This window comes from Cricetulus griseus, unplaced genomic scaffold, assembly GCF_003668045.3.
Source record: "Cricetulus griseus strain 17A/GY unplaced genomic scaffold, alternate assembly CriGri-PICRH-1.0 unplaced_scaffold_2, whole genome shotgun sequence".
NCBI lineage: Eukaryota > Metazoa > Chordata > Mammalia > Rodentia > Cricetidae > Cricetulus > Cricetulus griseus.
The window spans coordinates 1,675,441-1,684,033 of NW_023276919.1; positions in this window are offsets into that span (position 1 = coordinate 1,675,441).

An 8,593-nucleotide genomic window follows, 5' to 3' on the forward strand; every position below is an offset into this window, starting at 1 on the left:
AGCTGGGAAACCAGCATGGGACTGATACAGACCCCCTGAATGTGGGTGTCAGTGAGGAGACTTTGGAGATCTATGGGGTCTCTTGTAGTGGATCAGTACTTATCCCTACCATAGGAATGGACTTTAGGAGTCCATCCCACATGTAGGGATACTCCATGAGCCTAGACACATGGGGGTTGGCCTAGGCCCTAATCCCAAAAATATGACAGACATTGAAGACCCCCTATGGAAGGCCTCACCCTGCTGGGTAGCAGAAAGGGTATAGGATGGGTAGGGCATTAGTTGGGGAGAAGCAGAGGAGGGGAGGAATAGGGACCTGGGATTGACATGTAAAACAATTTTCTTACTCATAAAAACAAGAAAAAAAAGAGTGAAAAAAAGATGAACAAAAGGGAGGGAAACAAATGTCCAAAACTCAAAATGTTACGTTCTATGTTTTAGAACAACAAATATATATATATATATATATATACTTACTAAATTCTATCTAAATAAAGAAGCACCATGGCTGCTAATCATTCCAGCTGCTAAGATTATCCTGTCAATCATGGCCTGGCTCACATTTTCCCTTGCAGACTACTGGCATTTACTTTTTAAGGACCTCTATCATCTTGATAAAGGTATTTTAAGGTTGTTTTCTTCTGTTTCGTCTGCATTTGGATGTTCAGGTCTTGCTGGTATAGAACCCCTAGCCCCTTGCTCTTTGTGCTGATGAATATATTCTCATACTATTGCCTACACATCTCTTCCTCCAGTGGGTACATGTGGGACCTGTTATTCAGGGGGTCTCTTTTCCTCCAATTGGTGTAATTTGGTCTTAAGTGGTCACACTTCTACTGCTGATGGAAGGTCCCTACTTCTTATGAATGCTCATACATCTTTGGAAGTCGTCCAAGTGTAGGCAGGGACAAATATCGGATGGAGACAGATGCCATACAGGAGGGTTTGGGTTGTTCAGTGGTGGCCCTCAATTCTTTGGCCTTAGATTGGGAGGATAGAGCGTACAATGTGCTCTAGGAGATTAGGGATTAGAGGCTAGTCTCCTGTAGCCAGGGAATCAGGCACTTATTATTCTGGTGCTTGTTTGGCCAAGACTCCAATAGAGGCAGATGTAGTGCAGGATGTTTTGGGGTATGAGAAGGCTGTCTCCGGATCTCTCGAGCTTTGTTAGGTGGGGATGGGACTTCCTACAGGGAATGTAGGAACTGGAAGTTACCATCCTTCAGCCTGGAACCCAGGCACTCACTTCTTACAGTGGGTAGAGTATTCTAGGCTTTAATGGTGGCTGATGTGGTACAGGATGGTTTGGGGTAAGGAGAGGCTGCCCTAAGATCTCTGGAAATTTGGTGGGTGGGAATGGGGCATATGACATGCCTCTTGTGATTAGGAGTTATAGGTAAGTGTCTTCCAGCTATGGATGCAGGCACTTACCTCTCCCAGTGCAGGCATGGCCAAGGCTCCAATTTCAACAGATGGGGTACTGCATGTTTTGAGGTACGGTGAGGCTGCCCTCAGGTCTCTGGGTCTTCAGTGTGAAGGGGTGGGAAGTGTGAAATGGCCAAGGTAATTATGGCCTAGCAGTTAGAGGCCTTCAGCCAGGGACCCAGGAAATTACCCCTACTGGTTTGGGATGAGCCAGGGTTCCAATGGCATAAGATGCATTGCTGGATGGTTTTGGGTATGAGGAGGCTGCCCCCAGGTTTCTAGGGCTTAAGAGGGTAGGGCTCTAGAAGTTTAAAATTACAGACATGAATTAATTCTTGTGAACCAGATCACCTCAAAGGCAATCAAGAGAGCTCTTTTTTATATGTCTTAAATATGTTGGCCACTAATTCAACAGAGGGTAATGTTGGGTGGATGATCTGTATTATGGCCTGAAAAATCAACTAAAGGCTCTGAAAAACTTTTTTTTTTCTTTTTTGGAAATTGTCTGAATAGAATATTCAAAAATTATGAAAACTCTGCAGAATAGAAAATGAGTCCCCACGTATTTCATTTCATAATTATTTCTCTATGACCTGCATCACAATATCTGATTTCTTCATGAATAGAATCTTATTACCAAGTTTCACTGAGAAACAAGTATTTACTGAAAAAGAACATGTATTGTCTCAGGTCTACTAGGAACTCTTTGAACAAATACAGTGGACTAACTCATGCTTGTCCTGAGGTTTTCATTTAATAGTACATAACTTATGGAAGCTGATCTGCAATCACTTTTGTGATTCACATCTGCTGAAAAATCACTTTTTATGTAGGAAAAGTTCTTATAAATAACTGTTTTCATAATGTGTCTTTTAAGTTTTTCATGAAGCATCCTGTTATTTAATTTTTTGAATCATACCCATTTTACTCACATGCACAGACTCTCATCTTAACCATATTTGAAATTTCAGCTTCCACCATCTCTGTTATTTCTTTAATACCATGTATCTACTATCATCATGTTTTTATTACTTACCTTTCTGTTGTCATATTGAAATGTTATGATGAGAAGTTTTTGCGGTAGAAAAAGTACTTTGCCCTGTTGTATAGAAGGAATATCTATAATGACGGTGCACTATGGGACAAATTGCCTAGAACAGGAACCTGAAAGATAATGTGTAATGTCATACAGAGGAAGCAGGGAGATTGAATTGGAGTGGGTATAGGAATATAAACACTCTAATCCTGACTTCAGTGATGTACTTCCTCTACAATGGCTCCACTTCACAAGTGTTCTCTGATCTCCCCACACCCACAACTCATACAGGACAAAGTGTTCATGTGGGAAACATTCTTCATTCACAACACTATCAGTTCTTTTGATGAAATTTATTGTATTAAAATAGGTTGTGAATTAAATGGCTACTTGAAATACACCTTTGTCTTCACTCTCTTTCTATCCCCACTTTTCATTTTCTAGTTCATGTCACTATGTGAACCAACTTTATGCCCTGATTGTATTTGCTTTATTCTACATGTTGTGTGTTTTACAATTCAACTTCACTGAATGTACCTTTCTCCTCATGTCCAGTTCCAAGATCTCTGGGTTCTAAAAATATTCAGCATAAATCACATACAAATTAATGTGATGCTAGTATCTATATTTGATAAAGAAAATGTATGCTTCTCCTTGTGGCCCTAGGTGATTTTATGCAGTATAATTTTACTCATTTCATGCATTTACATATAAATATTATGATTTTATTTTCACAAAACTCTATTTTATATTTTTACCAGCTTTTATTAGTCTTTCTGCTGTAGATAAGAATGTAGGTTGATGTAAATTTTAACTATTATGAAATGAATATTAATACAAGATGAACATATCTTCTACCAACGTAGAGTGTCTTTTGTATATTCCTAGGATGGGTAAATAAGGGTTTTGTCCTATTTTAATTTCTACTGATTTTGGAACAAATCCATTATAAAATGTCTGAAACTGATTGCATGATTCCTAACAGTGAACAAATTTATCTTTGAACTGAGCAATCCAAGGATTTTTCATCAATTTTATTCCCCCAAAATTCATTTCTACTGGAATAGGACAAAATATTAAAATTTTAATCTTCATGTCTCTAATGTTTCTGGATTATCTTAAGATCTTTCCTCTGGAGCATCGTCTATTACACCTCAATGAATATTTTAATATTTGCATCATTTTTAGCATGTAATAAATTTATACAATGAAATATGATTATATTTACTTCAAAATTTCTTTCCTCCAATTCGACACATGAACACTGGGCATTATTTAATGAGACTTTTGGTGTTTTATTAATGTGTAAACTTTTAGTTCTTTATAAGTAATAGAAAATAATGTGTTCGATGAGTGTTCCTGAAAAGTCATTTCTGAACTAATTAGTGTGTTTCTCCAATGTATTTAGAATTTTCTTGAATGTAAATAATATTTTGGTTTGGGAGACCGTATTTTAAATTTTTCAGCTTTCTTCCATTATTTTGTTGTTCGATTCACAATATTTTTAAGTGTACATAGGATATCCCAAGTAGTATGTATAAGGCAGGTTTTTTTCCTCCAATACCTTAAGAATAATTTGTTACAGCAAGGTACAAATTGCTTCAGTTCACTCTTTGCTTGTTCAGTATTATAGATCATTAATACCTATTGCAAAATGAATTTCTTCAAAGTTTACATAACACGGTTTATGCACAGAAAGTCAACACTTTTATGCGTTTTTGGATTTACCATTTAGAAATTACCAATATCATTGTTTACAAATGCATACAAATCTATCCCTGGTAATTATATGATATATTAGCATCTGCTAAAATATTTTGACAGGCTCTAAAAAGGAAAATCAATATTTGACTTAATTTTTATATTGAGTATTCCTGGTCAGTTTTCAGGAAATTTCACACCCTCTACTTAGCAGCTGATAAATTAAATTTAATAGAAGAGAATGGGTCACTAAGAATGTATGTTTGTCGTATACTCTATTCTGATAAATACAGAGAAATATGCATCACCTTTCATATTAGGTAAGCTAAATATATTTAGCTATATTTTTATTGATGTGTGAAAATTATTCAATGACAATGGATGGTTAATCACCATGTCTCATATGGTATCATATCTTGTCAACTAAGGAATGAAGTAAATGCAATAAATTCCATCTGACCGAAGTGCTAGAAAGGGGTAAATCATTTACTTCACTCTGTAAATATTTTTTACAGCTTTCTCATTAATCAGTCAGCTTAAATAATTTCCAATATGTTCAGTTAATCTGCCTTGACTGTAATTTCTGATTTATTATTGAACATCAAAGCATAATGTTCTACTAGAAGAATTCAATCTCATTAGATAAAGCAGTATGCATTTGAACTCAGATATTTATTCATCCATTTGACAAGTTCTCAAAATAATACACGTATCACCACATCTAGAACTCTTTACAATTTTGATATTTACCTTATTTAGTTAAAATACATAAATACATCAAGTAAGTTATGTTGGGCCATGTTTATACTCATAGCAGTCAGTAGTAAGATGTCAGCTTTTCAATATATTTATATTACATGAATCTTAGTACATGCATTGGAACAGACATGATGAGAGATATTATGTATTTCTCTGGGAAGCCCAATGAAATTAAATATAATTTAAAAAGTTACTGCTGTGGCAAATATTACCTCTGAAATTGTGACATCAGAAAATATGTAATTGTGGCTTGAGAGATCGACACTTCTTTAGATCAAGTAGATAATCCTGTTTAGATTTTTATTTGAATTAAATTATAATAAAAGTTAAGTATATTGCGAGTGAAAGATCATTTTATCCTTATAAGTTTATTAGTTCTTTTTGAATATATCACATCCATCTTTCCTTCTGCTTCATACCCAACAAAGAACACACAGTAGCTACAGATCAAAGACCTGATATATATGCTAATTTCCAATACACAAATTATTAAAAAGCTTGACATAATACTGTATGCTACAGGTATTAGCATGAGAAACCAATCACTGACACAATTATTGCCAAAAAGATCCTATGCTTGAGTATACAAAGGCTGCATACATATCAATTATAACATTGTTGTCCATAAATGAATCTTCCTTCCAAACAATTAAAGATGATTTTGAAAATTTAGTAGATTATTAATAGTGAGAGATATATAATTTTAGGACAGAATGAGAGAAATATTAAGATGGTGTGCCTCTAAGGACAGAATTTCAAATGATGTATGAGTCTGATTTCAAATATCCTCTGTAGTTTGTATGTGAATCAAATTACTTTTTGTCATTATTTCCATACAGGTATTCTAAAATACTCTACATGAATATATGTGCAAAAGCTTATAATTTTTTCATGGATGGACTATAGGAATATCTATTTATTATATTTTATAAATTACCTGGGTGTTTAAACTGAAGTATGACAATGCAGTGTTGATTGAGGAACATGGAGTGATTTTTACTTTGTGTTTAGGGAAGTGGATGGGTGCCAACTGTCTGCAGTCCGAGTTCGAAAACTAGTTAGTATCACTTTCACCAGAATAAGTAAGTATTTCATCTTTTCATGTGACTACATATAAATGTATACAGTGTGTTAACTTCACACCAACATTTAATCACAGATTTGACAAAATACCTGAAAACTAAAGTAATTCATAAGACATATATTTTTTCTATCCTTGTTTCAGGTGACCCCACAGCATTGTTGATTGAAAGCCTTGGTTTAAATCCTTATATTACAGGACTGTGGAAGTTTACTAATACATTTTCTACTCTCCCAAATAGCTGGATTCAAACAAAAAAAGATGGAACTAAAAGTAAGTAAACTATCCAAACGATTATGATAATAATCCCTTTATGTCATTTTGCTTCCTTATCTTGAAAGACCTCAGAAGAGGTACTTTCGCAGAAGGAGACCCGTACCCAGGAAGCAGCGAGACCACGGACTTGGATGCAAACCACAAGAGGTTTTATTGGTTACACGGGTACCCGGTGCAGCTTAGCTTCTGTGGGCCAAGCGCGCCGAGCCAAGGGAGAGGGGTCCTTATATAGCAAAAAGCACGGTGCAGAAGCGAAAAGCATAGTTACAGGGATTCTATTGGACAATTTAATGAGGTACAGAGCATTTTCTCAAGGTCTGATAATTAGGCGAAGCGGCCTTGGCTCTATCTCATCTTGGGTACAACAGACTCGGCAGTTCCTCCCTCCGCGTCCAGATGGCTGACCTTGGGATGGAGCATTCCCCATCAGGCAGGAGCGCGGGGGCGGGGGCCCCGGGCCGGCCTGCCTGGTGCTCTTCCTCCCGCCACCTCGCGGGCTCCTCGCTCGGCCCCAGCCCCGGGGCGTGGTGCCAGGCGGGCGGGCCGGGGTGAAGGCTTGGGAGGGAGCCTGTGGCCGAGCGTATGGGTGCGCGCGCGTATGGGAGTGTCACCAAGAGAGAAAAAGCTAAGGGGCGGGGTCTTTCAAGGGGTGCCCCCCAACATCTGCAATCGCAGCTGCAGCAGGGACAGCGGGATGAGGGGAAGCAGGGCGGCGGGAGCGCCCCGTTTCCTCCTCGGCCAACTCTCCTCCCGCCCGCACCCGATCCCCATCCTCCCCAGCCCATTCCGCCTGCTCCAGAGAGAACACCCAGCACCGGCACAGGCGGGGAAGACAAAGAGGCAGCGGGCAGGGGACTTGCAGAAGCATGCTGAACGGGTCTTTCAATCTAATACTCCCACAAACACCACAAAGCATGAATTAAGTAGGAATGTACTTAAGTACTCTCTTACTTAAGTTGATAAGTGGTTCTAGAAGAGTTTGTTATTACTGTTTGAAAGTGAAATAGCAAAAAGAGATATGCACTTTCCAGAAATATTTTTTGCTCATTTTTTTTTAAATTTTTTTGTAATTTGAGAGTTTTCTATTCTAGGATAACATTAACATTCTTGTACTACTAAAACTGAAAAAAATGTCTCAAGGTATGGTAAGAAAGTGAGTGTTGGTGGTACATGACAATCTAAAACTTTCCCTATTAGTTTATAAAAGCTACTGTGATTGGATTAAATAACCAGAAATTTAATGAGAATAAGAAAATATCTTTATGTATTTTGTTGGAATGTTATACAAATTCTGAATTACAATTTGTTAAATATTCATTTTAAAAGTCATATACAAATCTAAAATTACACATACTTAATATGAACTTTTAAGGGAAATATAAAATATTCCTTATCTTTAATTTAACCTCATGCATTAAATCAGATTATTTACTGTCATTTGTATGTGTCAACTTTTATTTTTGACATAAAATCGACATTAAAAAAAGAATTGTGTGATGTGAACATATATGTGAAGTTACAATTTTACACACATATATATTAATATTATTTCACATATTCTAACCTCAATTATTTTGATTAGCAAACATCCAGTGAACATTATCTTTAGATTGAATTTCTTATATTTTATTAAATTCTCACAAGTGTATTTTCAAGACAGTAATGACTGTCATTAAGAATTCAGAATGTACAATAAAATTTAAAAATTGTTTTCTATATATTTTATTTTTGGATTGAAATCTTTCTACTTTAATTATACAAAAACACATTTAACCAAATCAAATAAGTGGCATATCCATTCTTGTTATCCAATCCAGAAAATGATTCTTCCCATCCCAGATTTTCTTTCATTTTTATTATATTTTGTATCAAGTACCACCTTCATCATAACCTGGAATTTTGTTGGAAATAATGGAAATGTTAGTAAATTGAGCGCAGCATTCTGTAAGTATATAATCTAAATTTTAGTCATTACTAATATATTTATCTTTTTTTATATATGAAAATGCTTAACATCTATTTCCAAGCATCAGAATTACTTAGAATTAAGTCAATCTTCAGATATGTACAGAAGCACAAATTCGTTGGGCTGCAAAGAACTCATACATAAATTAAGATCATTTTTAAGTTGGAAATTTCCATGAGAATATGGCAAGACATTAGATCTATGTTATTAAATTAAAACAAAAAAGTGGTGAATCATTACTATGGAGAAATGAAATAGCTACTCAAACCATTTCCTAAACCAAGCACTTTAATTTTATATTAGAAAACTAATTACACTTAAATTTCTAATATCAAATGTAAACTTAATA